The following is a 16,556-nucleotide window of genomic DNA, read 5'->3' on the forward strand; positions in this document are numbered from 1 at the left end:
CTGAGGTGATAGCCAGAAGGAAAGCTGTTTTCCAGGACAAATATTGCAAATCTGTTGAGGCAGCTGGCTCAAAAGGAGGCAAGGTCAGCTTTTCTAGAATGAAATTGAGGTCCTAAGCAGGGATTGGTTGTTTCCTTGGGGGTTTTATATTCTTAGCCCCTCTGAGGAACTGTCTTAAGAGGGGGTGAGAGAATAAAGGTGGATCAGTGTTGTATTCTGCAGAAATGGCTGAGGCATGGATTTTGATGGAGGAGAATGACAGTCCACTGCTTAGCAGCTCAGCTAGATACTGTAACATTTCAGGTAAATTCAGTTTTCCAGGATTCTGGCCCTTTTTTCTCATACCAGGCACAAAACCGTTTCCATTTTGCGGAGTAAGATTTTCTAGTAGACGGTCTTCTGGCCTCCAAAATGACATCCTGCACCTCCTTGGAGAGTAGGGTCTGTTGTGATGTTAAGGAATCTTCCATGCGGCTACATTGAGTGTTTTCAGCTGACTGTGAAGAGTTTTGAAGCTGTGCTGAGTCAGAAGAAGAGGCATTAGAGGTAGGGTCCATGGAGGGGAATGCGTCAGGCTCCTCAGGAGTGGGTACCAGTGCTGTCTTGGCCAGTCTGGAGCAATGAGAATCATCTTTGGTCTGTCTGCTCTGGTTTTTAATAGAACTTTGGGCAGCAGAGGAAGAGGTGGAAAGGCATAAACTGTCATTGTTGTCCAACTGAAAGAGAGAGCATCCACTCTCCAGGCCTTTGGATGAAAAGTCCTTGAGCAGAATTTTGTCAATTGGTGATTTTTGTGGGAGGCAAAGAGATCTATGTCTGGCCTTCCCCATGCTTGAATTATCTCTGTAAAAACTTGAGGATGCAACTTCCATTCGTGTGGATCTGTCATATTTCTGCTTAGGTTGTCTGCCAGCGTGTTTTCCTTGCCTGGCAAGTACTGTGCTTGAAGTTCGATTTATAATTCCAGAGCCATGTTCCAAAGTGACATGGCCAGCCTGCATAGGGGTATGAATGGGTTCCTCCCTGTTTGTTTATGTACCACATTACTGTGGTGTTGTCTGTCCTTATCAATAGTTGACCTGGATGCAGAAGGTCTTTGAAAGCTATAATAGCATTTATTACTGCTAGCATTTCCTTTTGATTGATGTGAAGGTGCTTTTCTTTTTGGGACCATTTGCCCTGAATGCACCGATCTGTCATGTGTGCCCCCCAGGCATAGTCCGAGGCGTCTGTTGTGATGACTTGATTTGCTTGAGGCTTGCAGAATGGGAGACCTGTGTTTGTTTGGCATGCTTGAGCCCACCACAGAAATTCCTTTTGAAGACATGGAATTAGTGGTAATGTTGTTTCCAAACTGTGGCTGTGTTGAGACCATAGGTTTTTCAGGTACCATTGAAGTTTCCACATATGCAGCTTTGCACATGGGATTAGTAGGATGCAAGATGCCATGTATCCCAGAGCCTGCAGGATTTTCCTTGCAGTCAGCCTGGTGAATTTTGCTAGTGTTCTGAACTATTGAGTTAGTTGCCCCTGCTTCTCTGGCGTGAGGTAGGCCATCTGGGTGTTTGTGTCCAAGTTGGCACCCAGGAAAATTATTTTCTGAGAGGGTATTAGCCTTGATTTCTTTTTGTTGACTGTGTATCCCAGAGAATTCAACAACATTATTACAAAAGCCAGATGTTTCAGAAGTATGTGCTTGCTGTCTGCTTGGATCAGGCAGTCGTCCAAATATGGGTATATTTGTATCCCTTGAAGTCTGCAGTAGGCAATTACTGATGCCAGGCATTTTGTGAATACTCTAAGCCAAAAGGCAATGCAGAGAATTGATAATGGGTTGAACCTGCAAGAAATCTGAGGTATCTTCTGCAATTTTGTCTGATTGGGACATGCAGGTATGCCTCCTTGAGGTCCAATGTTACCAGCCAAGACTCCTTGCCCAGCATGGGAAGAAGCTGCTGTAATGTGAGCATCTTGAATTTTGGTATGAGTAAAAATGTGTTTAGGATGGATAGGTCCAAAATAGGTCTCCAATCTTTTCCCTTCCTTGGTACCAGGAATAGTCTGGAATAAAAACCTTGACCTTGTTCGTGAGTAGGTACCTCTTGAATAGCTTTCATGTCCATGAGATCTGAAATTTGCCTTTGTGCCTCTGCCCTTTGATTGTGTGGCAGGTTTGGCATGCCTCTCATTTTTGGAAGGGTGTGAAAATGGAATCTGTAGCCTCTGTTTATAATGTCCAGGATCCATTTGTCTTTTGTGACAATATGCCAATATTTTGAAAAGAATGCCAGTTTTCCACCTAAGGGTGCTGCCATTTGAGCCTTGCTTGGCATGCAAAGGGGAAAGTCATTGGGCTTGCTTTCTGAATGGCTGAGAACTATCCTCACCACCTCTTTGGTTAGGAGCTTGCCATTGTCTGCCTCTAAACGAGCCTTGAGATTGCCCTCTGCCCCTCGGGCGCCTGAATCTACCTCTTTGGGGTCTGTCCATGGCTGGAAAGGACCAATTTTTTGGAAGGCCAATTTCTACTGAAACATGGAGGTTGTACCTGTAGAAAATCTTTCACTGTTTGCATTGATTTAGCCTTTTCCTCCATTTTCTTTAATACCTCCTCAGCTTTAACACCAAATAATACATCCTTTTGTGGAGGGGCATCTAGAAATTTAGCTTGGACATGATCTGGAAAGGTTTGCTCCTTGAGCCAGGCATGTCTACGTATGACTGATCCTGTAGCAGCAGCACTACATGAGGCCTCTAGAGCATCAAAACCACATTGCAAGGTATGTTTACCCACTTGTTCTGCACTATGCATCAAATCCTGCAACTCCTTCAAGTCTGGTTGTTCAGGTTGTGACATTTTACTTCTCAACTGTGATAACAGGAACTGTTGGTACTTTAGCATATGGAACTGGCAGTTTAATGCCCTCATGGTTAAGGTGGCCGAGGTGTATACCTTTTTTCCCCACCTTTCTAAAGATCTGGAATCTCTCTCGGAAGGTAATGGATTTTAGCAGTGGAGGCCTTAATTCCCTTGGGGCCCTGTGAGATAGTTTCTGGGCCAGCCGCATTGCTTTTGTATAAAAATTGGTGCGAGTCAGGAACCCGGTAGTACCTGTCAGGCTTGACTGGGGCTGGAGGTAAGGAATCCGGGTTAAGGCAGGCCTCCGAGTACACATCATCTAGTATGTCTAAGACAGGAGTTATAGCCAGAGGCCTGTGCTAAGGTAGCAAGAGAAAATCCCTAAGCCTTTTCTTGGAATCTGAGTACTCTTGGCCTTCCCAGTGGAAGTGTTCCCTTAAGGTATGCAAGGTTTCCCCAAATGAGTAATCCTCTGGGGGGAAGACAGAGGGAATGGACTCCTCTGCATCAGAAACTTCAAAAGGGGAGTAAGAATGTTCCTGTTCATCAGAGTGCTCTGAAATAATGGAGGCCTGGTCAGAGGATGGGGATTCTTCCTCCACTCTGGGCCTTTTGTCCGGGGGGGGGGTTGAGAACCCCTGATAACAGTAATTAAATCCTCAGCCATTTTAAGCATCTGTTTTTTAGGCATGGGGCCTGGAGAAGGGCCCTGTGTAGCTTGTCTCTTAGAATGCATGACTGCTTTAGAGTTAGTGAAAGCCTTGATGGAAAAAGAAGAGGAAGGTCTGAAGACACCTTGAAAGGAGGCAGACCTGTCTACATTTTGAGATTCACCACCAAGAGTGGCTTTGGTATCTGTAGTCGGGGTGTGGGCCGAGGAGCCTGCGACCTCGGGCACAGAAGACGCCGCTAATGAAGTGTCATAGAGGCCGCGGACCTCGTGTGTTGGTCCTTATCTTTGCGTTTTTCAGACAAAATTGGAGTAGGAGTATCCGACGACATAATATAGTTACATTTTTTTGCCAAAATAGTGCTGGGTGAACTCCGCCCGACGCTTAATGGTGCGTTTGTTGAATGTAGCACAAAAACGACAGACCAAGACGTCGTGGTCTGGGCCTAAGCAAGGAATGCAGAGGGAATGAAAATCCTTATGCGGTATTTGCTTCCCACATGAAATACAATTATTAACTTTGTCTGACATCGGTCTGAGGCAAGAAAAGTTTCCCCAACAGGGTACTTAGCTTTCAAGAAGACTTCGGTTGCAAAATTTTCGTAATTTTAGGAGCTGGCCGACCGGCACTTGTGAACTGCTTCTGCTTCGGCACCGCTGCAAGAAAGACTGAAGAAAATGGCGTCGGCTGGTTCTTTTATACCCCTGTCGCACTGACGTCAGGGAAGAAGCGACGACAACCGACGCCAGACCTAGACTTTGGAATTCGGCCGACCGAGGACCCGCCTGACGGCAGGAGAACCCATCTGTTATGACTGCAGCTGTATGCACGATGAACATCAACATCTGCATCTACTGTTCTTCTATAGCTTACCCTTGACAAGAGCTGTAAGTCTGGATCTAAATGCACTCCCAAATTCTCCAGGGCTCTTGTCTTAAAACTTTACTCTCCACACTGAATTACATTTCCTGTAGTATTTGATTGTTGATTTATATAAACATGCACTATTTAGAAGATTCCCCCCACCACACACACACACACACACACACACACACACACACACACACACACACACACACACACACACACACACTTCACGTACTTTGGCATGCAGTGCAAAGCATTTATTTCACATGATGTATAAATCAAGTTTGGGACTGAAAATGGGCCTGAGAGGTAAAAAGAGCACAATAACTACACAAGTTACTTACTCTTATAACCAAAACTGGTGTTTACTGGAAAGTGACATTTACTTTATTAAGATATAATTATATGTAAAAATTCTTAATATTCAATAAAACAACTTAAAAAAAGAAAGAAAATGGGCCCCTATGGCCTAGTTCAGCTACCTAAATGAAAATTTTAATCACTTCTGTTTGAGGGTTTATATGCACCATTTTCTTTCAAGTAATGCCAGCTTCAGTGCTAACCTCAACTGGTGGTATTATATTTAACCTGCAATTAATATGTGTCCATCTCTATTTTACAATGGTTTTATACTTGGATATAAGGGAAGCCTTCACTTTTTTTTACTCCACTGCAATGCTGTACTTGTCAGCGTTGCATTTTCTCTTCACTATGATCGAAGTTATAACTGAAAAGACTGTTTTGACTCAGTTTCCTTACACAGTTAAAAAACTGGAGCAAGACAGACAAAGAGAAAGACCGAGAAAAACAGAGAAAAGAAGAGACTTGATAGCTTTCCTTTTAAGATCCTATGTCATAAATAAGTGGCGTGACTAACAATCTCACAAACACAGCAAGTGTTTACCTCAAAAATTTGCAGTTGAGCACCCTCTAAACAGTTCAACAAATCAAATGCATGCAAATACTAAATTGCTTTTGCAGTTAATTAAAATTCTGCAATGTCACCATTATTGAGCATTTGCAGTTTGTTTCTTTTGAACGCCTCGTGATCTTCCTAAGATAACCCTGATTTACACAGAGAAAACTAATAGTGATGTTAATCTTGTCTGGTGTATTGCATACAGCTCCTACAAAGTTCCTCCTCAGTTTTTTTTCTAGATCCATTTACTAATGTTTACTTAGCTTCTGCATTTTAAGCTTAAAGCAAGTGTAACCCTTACCTCTATCACTGTGTACATGAATCAGTGTGATTCTTAATAATTTTGGGATTATGCAATGACTTTGCCCAGATATAAGGGCCTTCTCAAATTCTGGACTGATACGCTCGCTGCAGAAGACACTGTCACTATGCATCAATAAGTTACTATTATATAAAACACTATTTTAAGGTTTAATCACCCCAACAAATAAATAGGTACTGGTACCCTTACATAACTGGAACATATTCAGAGATACCTCAGTAGACAGATTAAACCAGTCCGATATACCAGATGTAGTGAAAGACTAACAAAATTAAACCTATATAATGCATATTAATACATTACTTCAAAATGATCAAATGTGTATATTTTAAAAAGTAAAAAAAAGATGTTCAGGACAACATTAGCAGTTAGGATGGTCCAGCATATATTAGAACATAAAACAAGGGGCTTTGCTTGGAAAAAGACAAATTTAACCCAAGCATCAAGGGCATTTTATTTTACAAGTCAGGGTGTCAAAGTTATGAAATAAATTTACCATTGCAAATTAGATGGTCCAGTTAAAAAAAAAGGTAGTTAATTACCTTGTTTTTTCTCAACTAAGGTCCAGGCTGTGGAACATTGGACATGTGATCTTATGTGGCCCTGAGCTCAGAGTAGCATTTTAAACACAAGGTTTAAATGGTACCTCCAAATTTTCTAAAAACAAAATTAGTCACCCCTGTGATTCATCAAGATACAACCCATGTTAACATGCAGCCAAGTAAGCTACCTGATGTGCATGCAGGGAATAGTTAGTGCACCACGGTACATCAAACCCCTTTTTAATAAATAAATGCTCATTTTTGGACAACGGACCCTGTAAACACAACAGAGCCTGTAAACCCAACTGAACACTTAAGGAAGGAGAAACATACAACAAAAGAAGCAGTTTAAAAGGCAGGCATTCTGATTACACAAGATATTTAACAGGATCATTTATAACATACAAGATTTAGTGACCTAGGGGATCACAGACTCCCTGCATGGGGGGGTTCTTTATTTTGTTTTACTGGCAAGTTAATTGGATCCACAAGGTGCTTTTTGGCCATGGCTGAGTTATGGTAAGATTCAGCAAAAAGGCAGTACTTAAATACAATCCAAGTCAGTTACAGGTCACCATGGATATCTTGGAAACTGTGAGCTGGATTATTTGCAATGATCCAGATAAGCCAATTAGCCTAGGAGAAGTTTTGATCTCAAAATAACAGGAAACCAGGCATAGCTAGGGTGGGACAAATGGGAAGCGCCCTTAGGCACAAGGTGTTAGCAGCTGCAAACACAGATACCGATTGGGCCATAGTGCAGTACCGGCATTCTGAAATTAATGCAGATACTGCACTTGTGGTCAAGGCTGAAGTTTTTCGGCACTTTTTGTATGGTGTTTAGTTGCAGCACACTGCCCACTACATCTACAGCTTTCAAAGAAAAATAACCTTTTGTTTTTTTTTCTTCTGAAGTCAGAGTTTAGCTTTTCTTTTTAGGGTTGTTTTTGGTCCTCAACTGGGAGTGCCAAAGCAGGGAACTGCACAAGGTGCCAGAACATCTAGCCACAGTTCTGCTTTGGGGTCTCAGCATAGCAAGTATCTGTTTAACTTAAATGTGTCAAGTTAAAAGCTTGCTGTTAACCTCTGAAGGTGAATGGTCCAAGTAGGTCATCACTTCATCTGCATACAGTAGTTTATTGAAGCAAGAATGGCTGTGATTTTGAAAAAAAAAAAATGACAGAGCAGGGGGCCATACAGTGTGCCTTAAGTACACTGTTGCTGACTGTTTCCTATATCTCACCAAGTGCAAACTGCATAATTACAGACGGCAAAGTGGGGAGGTTGTACTGGGCTCAAGCTCTTTGGGGGTGTGATCAGCAGGTACCAAAGGAGGCAAGAGTACAGTACCTGCATTCACAGGTCATAGTTAAAATTGTGTGTGTACTAGTAATTTCAGCAAGGTGCTTGCATAAGATGTGTCAAGCAGCTTACAAGTTACAGAAATACAAAAAGATCTTTTTTGGTCCTTAAATTTGGGGTGAGGCAGCACCAGTCCAAGAAATGCCCAGGGAACCAGATGACCTACTCTCAGTTCTGGTGGACAAGGTTTTATCTGGTCAAGTTCAGCTTATCGAAGTTGAATTACCCACATCACAATTTTCCATAGAAGATTCATCTGTTTTCATAGATTTCCCTTTCCTGCATATCAGTGTAATAGTGGAGTTGGTACATATAAGTCTGAGGGCATGGGGGGTTTACTCACCCCAAGGGGGGGTTTAGAAGAGCTCCCCAATGCATTTAATGTTTTCATAAGGTTAAATTCTTAAACATGTAGGTTCAGAAAGTCATTGCCTTGCTGAGTTGCAAGTTGATTAATACTGGATGCACTTAAGACCTATTCTGTACACAGTTTAAATTTTACAGGTTTTTATAACCTTTTGTCCTATTGTTCAGACAGTCGTGTTAGCTAACAGTTCATTTCATATTAAATTTGCAGTTCTCCACTGTAATGACTACTTTTGATTAAGGAGCCAACAAAAGGGGAAAGTGTTTACCCATTGCTTACAGTCATGCAATAATGTCTGTACTCAATCTCGGGCCTGGGAAGCCTAATTTTTTATCAGCAATTGCAAAGCACAGTGTGCTGCGATTATTGTTGTCAATTCCTTTAACCTTCTGCATACTGTAGAGTACTGCGTTCAGAACATTACCCCATACTTCCACCATATTACTCCCTTACTCATCTGTCGTCTAGACGATGCACTAAAGTCTCAGTGACACCAAATCATCCACCAATTCCCCATATCGTTTATAACCTGGAAAGAGACCCCTCCCAGTTTACTTTCAAAAGGCTGACATTTGCACAGCTCTCATTTTCTTCTCCCAGCGTCCAATTCTACCTTTAAACCTTTCATCTCTATTTTTGTCTGCCATGACACGGTGAGTTTCTTTATTGTATGCACTTTAACCTGCTAAGCTGACAAGGAACAATGAACTTAACCAAACACCATTTAAGAGGCACTTTAAGTAATTTGGTCAGAGATGAAACTTGCATATGGAGACCAAGGGAATCTAACCCAGGACAGATGAATGAATCTTACTGGCATCTCAAACCACCATCTCCCTGTTCAGTCATTGTCACTTTCACCTTATTTATTCTGGAGTCTATAAACAGGCTGTATCCAAACAGCACCACATCCCATGCCCTTACTTGATGGCCCAGGTTTTTGTTACTAAGCAAGAATGGGTTTTTACCTCCGAAGTTTCACAACTGTGCCTTGATGATAGTATATGGTACTTTAAAGTAAAATACTGTCATACCTTAGTTATAGTTTCTTCATTTTCAAAATGCATCTCAACATAAATTCCTCATTCTGGCAACTTTCTAAAAGGATCAAGCTATTTTTTTAAATACTTTTTGACCAAAATAAATCACTACACAGCTCACTCATTTTCCGCACCTGCCAGCAAGGGTCAGGGAGCATCAGTCATCCAGAATCAAATTAGGACATTTTTTTTTTCTGGATGCTCCTTACAACTCCATTTCATTAGAAAGAGAGGTACAATGATTCCTACAGGTTCCTGACTCAGTATACCTGCCATCCTCAGCCTGAGTACTAACAGAGTTTCCCGAAATGGGGTTCTTGAAGTAGGGCTTTGCCAGCACCTTACCAAGAATGGGCAAGGCACCATTAGCCACTCACTCCCGCCTCTCTCACCACACAATTTTTAGTGTGTTCCTCATTTAATTTGTAGTTCTCTAACAAACCATTGAGGAATGAAGTCTCTAAATAATGGTAGAAAGTTGAGTTTCAGACATCACATCCTTCAGAAAAATGCATGCTAACACAAAATTGTTATTTTAGCAACTTTAAGTTTATGAGAGCAATTTTTAAAATCTGTTACTATTTTAAGGCCTTTATTCATCCATTATTTTTGACTATATCCAGATTTCTTGCTTCAAGAGGTTGAGGGGTATGTCCTCCAGTGTCTGAGCTGCTAATCAAACACAGATCATCCTTAGCCATAGTCACTGCCAAAACCTTTAAAAATACCATGACTGTCTGGATCTTCACCAAACATTCATGACTTGAGAGGTGTGACCAATTTTAAAGCAGGCGGTACAAAAAGTTTTGCATCTCTTTAGTTTGCCTCAAAATGCATTGTCCCAAGAGCGCAATGAAGAAACTATTCTTCTGCACCACCACTGACCTGGACAGAAACTTAGGATGTCTGACAGCTGGTCAGCAAGGAACAATTTAACTGCCACAAACCTGCTCTTCATAACAGGTTCAAGCTATGGGACAATTTACAAGGTAATCACTCTTGTGGAGGGTGATAGGATACTTACACCCCAGAACCCAACAAGTAGGCATGGCAGATAATGGATCTCAACTCTCTGTGACATCACTACACAAAATAAGCACAAGAAAAAGGAAAGATGCTGAACAGCTGCCATACCGGTGCCCTCAAAAGTTAACAAAACTAAAGCTCTCTGAACACTAAGAATAGAAATATATTTTGACTGTGTGTGTGAGAGACAGAATATACTATACACACACAGACATGCATGTGTGTGTAGAGGGGTAGACCCCTGTGGATAATGGACGGTAATACATGCTAAGAATAATGACCACAGATCGGATTCTGAGGACTGGTTTGTGCCCTGTGCAGAGTTAGAAGGAATGGACATAAGTGCCCAACTAGTTTTATTAGTTAGTTTCTAATAAACGTAAGAGTTTAACATTTATATGTTGCATTTACTTTTTTCCATGGGGAGGGTGCTACTACTAATGGTATGAAAGAATGACAAGTATAAACAAGGAGAGAGCACACTTGGGTATAATCTGTTCTAGTCATCTCATGGCTTAGCTACAAGTAGTAGGCTGGAGATCTGCCAAAGTCATAAAACATTATCAGTAAGTTCCCTTATACATATCAGCTGCTGAGGATATCCTGTAGTATGTAATCTTATCTGCATTCCTGCAATAAGCCTACCATCCTTAAGCAGTGCACCTTCCACTTTAGGACCCTGTTATATGCCTCTCAGAATCCATACGTATAAATGCACACATATCTACATGTTATGTAAACTTATGTGACTCTTCACTTACCACTTTAGTTCTCCTTTTTGTGACAGTCCCCTAAACCTATGTTCTGTACATTTTATTAATATAGACATATATATATATGTATATACACACACACACACACACACACACACACACACACACACACACACACACACACACACACACACACACACACACACACACATGTCCCTCCACCCACCCCCAGAGTGACATGAGCAACTTTAACACACAAACACAAGTCATCCCAATACATATACATTGGATATAAAAAGTGTACACACCCCTGTTAAAATGCCAGGTTTTTGTGATATAAAAAAATGACAGCACAATAAATCATTTCAAAACTTCTCCCACCTTTAATGTGACCTATAACCTGTACAATTCAATTGAAAAACAAACAAATCTGCTAGGGGAAAAAAATATAAAGATAAAAAAAGTACAATAAGCTGGTTGCATAAATGTGCACACCATTAAACTAATACTTCATTGACGCACCTTTCGATTTAATTACAGTACTTTGTTTTCTTGGGTAGGAGTTGATCAGCATGGCAATATTTGCCCACTCTTCCTTGCAAAAGCGCTCCATATCTGTCAGATTGCGAGGGCATCTTTTGTGCACAGCCTTCTTCAGGTCACCCCACAGATTTTCTATTGGATTTAGGTCTGGGCTCTGACTTGCCCATTCCAAAATTTATTTCCAGTGAAGTCATTCTTTTGTTGATTTGGATGTATGCTTGGTGTCAGTGTTGTACTGAAAGGTGAAATTCCTCTTCATCTTCAGTTTTCTAGCAGACGCCTGAACGTTTTGTGCCAAACGTGACTGGTATCTGGAACTGTTCATAATTCCCTACACCTTGACTAAAAGCCCCAGTTCCGGTTGAGAAAAGCAACCCCAAAGCATGATACTGCCACGACTATGCTTCACTGTGGTGATGGTGTTCTTTGGTGATGTGAAGTATGTTTGTGCCAAACAGACCTTTTGGAATTGTGGCCAAAATGTTCAACCTTGGTCTCATCAGACCATAACATATTTTCCCACATGCTTTTGGGAGACGGGATGTATTGTTCTGCAAATTTTAGCTGGGCCTGGATGTTTTTCTGTGTAAGAAAAGCCTTCTGTCTTGCAACGCTACCCCACAGTCCAGACATATATAGAACATGGGAGATTATTGTCACATGTAGTACACAACCTCTACTTCCCAGAAATCCCTGCAGCTCCTTCAGTGTTGTTGTAGGTCTCTTGGCAGCCTCCTTAACCAGTTTTTGTCTTGTCATCAATTTTGGGGGGGGACATCCAGTTCTTTGCAACGTCACTGTTATTCCATATTTTCTCCACTTTTTGATGACTGTCTTCACTGTGTTCCAAGGTATATCCTATGCTGTGGAAATTTTTTTGTACCCTTCTCCTAACCGATACCTTTCAACAATGAGAACCCTTTGATGCTTTGTAAGCTCTCTGCGAACCATGGCTTTTGCTGTGGCAGGCAACTGAGAAAATGTCAGTAAAATCCTACTAGGACAGCTGAACTTTATTTGGGGTTAATCAGTCTCTTTAACTGATGGCAGGTGTGTACTCAAGGAGACTGAATATTGTAATTAAAACAAAAGGTGCTTCAACAAAGTATTAATTTAAGGGTATGCACTTATACAACCAGCTTATTGTACTTTTTAATAAAATGTTTCCCCTAACAGGTTTCTTTTTCAATTGAATTGTACAGGTTATAGGTCACATTAAAGATGGGAAAACTTTTGTAATGATTTATTGTGGTGTTGTTTTTTTATATCACAAAACCTGGGATTTTAACAGGGGTGTGTATACTTTTTATATCCACTGTATAACTAAGGCTGGTGCTTTCCTTTTTCCCTTTACTGAAAATCTGTCAAGCCTCCAGTTCGTACTTCATGAATCCTCTCAAAGAAAAGGTATCAGCAGGCAGTTGCTAGTACTGCAGACACCAATAAAAAGGTACCTAATTTTATTGTTTGTTACTCTTGTTGTGAAAACACCTGCTTAAACAATCATTTTAACTTGTATATACTACAAAATGCACATATTCACTTGAAAACGAAGCTCATCATGCTCTGTATAAAGTTTTATGATTAGTAAAAGACAAGGTAAATGAACAAAGGTAACACGTACCATATAACTACAAGCAAAAAGCACTAATACATACTCCAGGACATGACATTCATTAGTTTTAATAATTCATGTTAACCTGAGACAAAAAAAGTTATGTACTCACCATAATGTTCCATCTGGGTAGTTCTACTTCATTTGTCTTCGACCTGTGGGTCCTCGGATCCATATCGGATCTGACATGGCCGCATTTTCCAGCTACAGCTCCGAGCTCCATACTCTTCCCCTACCTATAATGCCCCCAGTCTCCCTTCAGATCGAGTTTGCTGCCCACCATATAACCATTACCCAACCACACAAGGACTTATCCACCAAGAAAACTTACTACCAGATCCTTTAACTCCCAGCATGAGCAAAGATCCCGACAGAAAGGGACCAGAACATGGGATATATATTATCCTGAAGGATAAGATCGGGGGGAGGGGGGGCGGTTGAAGACAATGAAGTAGAACTTCTCAGATGGAACATTATGGTGAGTACATAATTTCTTTATCTGAAGTAGTTTACTTCATTTGATCTTCAACCTGTGGGACAGAGTCCTCAGCTTCCTAATCCTTGAGAGGCCCTCATGGAAGGCTATTTCAGAGCACCGCAGAGCCACCCTCATGGAAGGATATTCCGGAGCACCGCAGAGCCAAAGGATGCTCTATTTCTAGAAACCAAATCCAGCTTATAATGGTAAATAAAGGTGTGAGATGAGGCCCAAGTGGCAGCTGAACAAATATCATCCAAGGAGACCCTAGACCAAAAGGCCACAGACATAGCCATGGATCAGGTCGAATGAGCCTTCACTTTTCCTGAAAGAGACAAACCTCTATCTGAATAAACCCAGGCAATGTATAGAGAAATCCACTGATAGTCACTTTTGAAACAGGTTTGCCTAAAAATGGCTTGGCATAGGACACAAAACGTTGATCAGACTTGAGTAAAGATTTAGTCCTGTGTAAATAAAATCTCGACTGCCTATGAACATCTAAACAATAAAGCTACCTTAGGAAGAAAAGACGGATTAGTACATAGTGAGACTACCTTGGTGGAAGATCATATAAGGGACTTTGATGGAAAGAGCTTGGAGTTCAGACACCCTTCTAGTGGATGTAATGGCAATCAGAAAAGCAGTTTTCCAGGTCAAAAATTGCAGATGCATAGAGGCTGCAGGTTCAAAGGGAGGGGAAACCAATGCCTGCAACAACAAAGTGAGGTCCCACAGAGGAATGAGATCCTTGACTGGAGGTCTGAGGAGGAAGACATCTTTGAGAAAAAAGTCTTACAGATTTAGAAACTAAAGAAGACATGTCCACCCCAGCATTAAAATTAGAAATTGTGGCTAGTTGGACTTTCACCGTAGAGGAACTAGCGCCTTGATGAACAATGCTAGCTAAAAATTCTAGAACTGCTGGAAGGGGTGCAGTGAAAGGATCCAAAGACCTCTGAATGGCCCACATCAAAAAACATTTCCATTTACTGTGATAAATTTCCTAGTGGAAGACTTATGAGCCTCCCCCAGAATGGATTTAACTGGAGAAGACAAACCGGGAGTCCTAAGAATCATGGGAACTGGAGCAGCCAAGCAGTGAGCTTCAGACTGTCCAGGTCTAGATGAGAAATCCCCGAGGGATGTGAGAGCAGATCCGGAACTGGTTCCAAAGTCCATGGAGGAATAACTAGATGAGACCAGAGTAAGGGAAACCAAACTTGTTGATGCCAGAATGGTGCGAGGAGGATCACCGTGCTCCCCAGCCTTCAAGCTTTCTGCAGAAACTTCGACATGAGGGGGAAGAGGAGGATATACATAAAGGAGCCTGGCAGGCCAAGCATGAATCAGAGCATCTCTGGAGGCTTCCCCAGGTGGGGTGGGGGGGGTTCAGAGCAAAGAACTTGCTGCATTTAGCGTTTGAAGTAGATGCAAAGAGATTGCAGCAAGGGCAACCCCACTAAAGGTTTCAGAGACCACTCGTAGGGCATCAGGATGGATCTGCTGAGCCTGTCCACTAAGATGTTGGACTGTCCCAGGATGTGCATTGCCGCCAGAAAAGGGCCAGTGGAGACAGTCCATTCCCACACTCTCATGGCCTCTCAGCATAACAGATAAGATCTGGTTCCCCCGCTGCTTGTTGATATACCAGACTACTGACATCTGTCTGAAGTGCAATCATTCCCAGAGGAAGATGAACATGTAGGGCTTGCAATGCGAGAAGTACCGCTCTCATCTCTAGGACGCTGATATGCAAATAGGTCTCGTGAGGGGACCATGTGCCTTTGACCATCCTTCCCGAGCAATCCCCCCCACCCAAGCAGGGCAGCATCTGTGGTCACTGTGGTTTGGGGTGGAGGAGGCTGAAAGGAACACCTTTCGTGGAGATCCAGGGACTGAATCACCACCAAAGGGAGCTTTTGCATGCCTTCGAGATCCTCACTGGAAAGGACAAAGGGAGGTCTAACAGAGACCACAGTACCGCTAAAGTCCACTGTAGAACCCTCATGTGGAGAAGATTTATTGTGGCTGCCATAGAACCTAAAGCTTTAAGACTGTTTCGGCTGTGGGTTAGTGGGTCTGTAGAATATGTAACATGTGAATCCTCAAGGTGCATATCCTGTCTGAGGTGAGGAACACCTTTGATTCCATTGAGGCACGGCTGGACACAATACACTCTAAAACCTGGGCCAGGTGAAGAGCTGACTTGTTCTGATTGACAGTAATGCCCAACTTGTCGGTTAACAGAAGGAAGGAGTCCCGGGCTTGACATAGTAGATGCTCTGAAGGGGCGGTAAAGAGCCAATTGTCCAGGTACGGAAAGACCTGAATGCTCTGAAGCCTCAGGTGAGCTGCTAACACTGGCATAATCTTGGTGAACACCCAGGAGGCTGTGGTGAGACCAAAGGGGATGGCTCGAAATTGGTAATGTTGGCTCCCAGATGGATGTGGAGTAACCTCCGGGAGTGCCTGTGCATTTTGATGTAAGAGAATGCATCCTGGAGATCTATTGAGCACATCCAGTCTTTTTCCTGCAGAAAGGGCAGACTGGATTGGATCGTGACCATCCAGAATTTTGTCTTGGTTACTGATAGACCAATTTTGGATCTGTCCCAGTTGAACCTGAGGTCCCCCTGTCATTCTCGCTCTGGACTAGAGTCTCTTTGCCTGTCTTCCCAAAGAGGGAAGAACCATCATAAGGGGCATTGGTGAAAGACGCCTTGAAGGGCGCCGAGAATTTGCATAAGTGGAGCCAGGCATGGTGCCGAATGGCAACGCCTGACCCCACCACCCATGCGGCTCCCTCTGTGGCATAGGAGAGCAAACGCATGGACGTGTTGGCAACAGAATGAGGGTGGCCACTCATGTGAACTTCTTCCTGTCCTCTGCCAACATAAACCCTGGGGTCGACTCCACAACTTCCTTAACCAGGTCTCTCTGGAGTCAAATAACGTGCGCCACCTAGAAGGTCGTTGAAGCATAGACCCACTTCCCAAAACGGCCCAGCATCCTCGATTCTCAGTCAGGAGGATAGACATTGGAATGCTCCTGGGCGAGTTCCTTCTTGGTGGCAGCCACCACCATCATCGCATCTACAGGAGACCCCTTATGTCAATGAAGTCTATCCGTCGGGGGACTCAATACCTTATAACTGGAAGTTTGGGTGTATGCTCTACTGTGTCCAGCTCCTTCCATGCCCTAGATGTTATTAGATCCACAAGTGGATCA

General features: G+C 42.5%; 1 protein-coding gene across 1 annotated transcript in view; it reads right to left on the reverse strand.

Annotated features, from left to right (window-relative positions):
• The window catches only part of LOC122813440 (AP-1 complex subunit mu-2-like), a 1,149,616-nt gene that overhangs the window by 1,067,026 nt on the left and 66,034 nt on the right, over positions 1–16,556 (reverse strand). The window lies entirely within an intron of this gene.

The sequence above is a fragment of the Protopterus annectens genome, chromosome 10.part0 (genome assembly GCF_019279795.1).
Source record: "Protopterus annectens isolate FY-2018-M chromosome 10.part0, PAN1.0, whole genome shotgun sequence".
NCBI classification, from domain to species: domain Eukaryota; kingdom Metazoa; phylum Chordata; order Ceratodontiformes; family Protopteridae; genus Protopterus; species Protopterus annectens.